This window comes from Kogia breviceps (assembly GCF_026419965.1).
Source record: "Kogia breviceps isolate mKogBre1 chromosome 20 unlocalized genomic scaffold, mKogBre1 haplotype 1 SUPER_20_unloc_6, whole genome shotgun sequence".
NCBI classification, from domain to species: domain Eukaryota; kingdom Metazoa; phylum Chordata; class Mammalia; order Artiodactyla; family Physeteridae; genus Kogia; species Kogia breviceps.
The window spans coordinates 189,123-190,000 of NW_026711572.1; positions in this window are offsets into that span (position 1 = coordinate 189,123).

An 878-nucleotide genomic window follows, 5' to 3' on the forward strand; every position below is an offset into this window, starting at 1 on the left:
TACGCCCTTGCCAAGAGACCCAGGTTCTGGAACCTCCGATGGATCTTTCAAGTCCATCCAGTCAGATGAATGGTAGCATTCCTAAAAACCATGGATGAGGGCTAACGTGGCTAGGGGCTTCCCTGGCGGTCTAGTGGTTAAGTGTCCATCCTTCCACTGCACGGAATCGAATGAATGAACGAATGAACGATTTTAAAAGCCTCATTAAAAAAAAAAGAGGGGGGGGGGGACACAAAAACGTAGAGGGGCTACCATCCCCCGCCCCCCTGGCCTCTGGCCCACGATCTAGCATCCCGTAACCTCCCCCCACTCTAAGGAACACCTCCGTCATTCACAAATGAGCCCCGCCCGCCCAGGCCGGCCCGGCCATCTGGTCGACCTCTCTGGACTGTCTACAAAACGACCGACCGGCAGGTGGCGCCCGACGACCGGCAGTCGAGGGAGCGGGCCGCACCGGGATCGGGAGCGGCAGGGCGGCGGGGACACGATGACGAACCCGATCCTCCTGGTGCGCGTTTCTCCGCTCAGTGACGGCCGCGGACGGGACACCGGGGACACCGGGGACACCGGGGACACGGGGACACCGGGGACACCGGGGACACCGGGGACACGGGGACACCGGGGACACGGGGACACCGGGGACACCGGGGACACGGGGACACCGGGGACACCGGGGACACCGGGGACACGGGGACACCGGGGACACCGGGGACACCGGGGACACGGGGACCCGGGGACCCGGGGACCCGGGGACCCCGACCCGGAAGCATTCCTCGCCAAAGTCGCTGCGCTTCCACGGAAGAATCTTAACGGGCACACTCACTGTGTTCTGGACACACAGAAAAAGAGGGCGGGGGGCCCGCCGAGCCCAAGTCGGC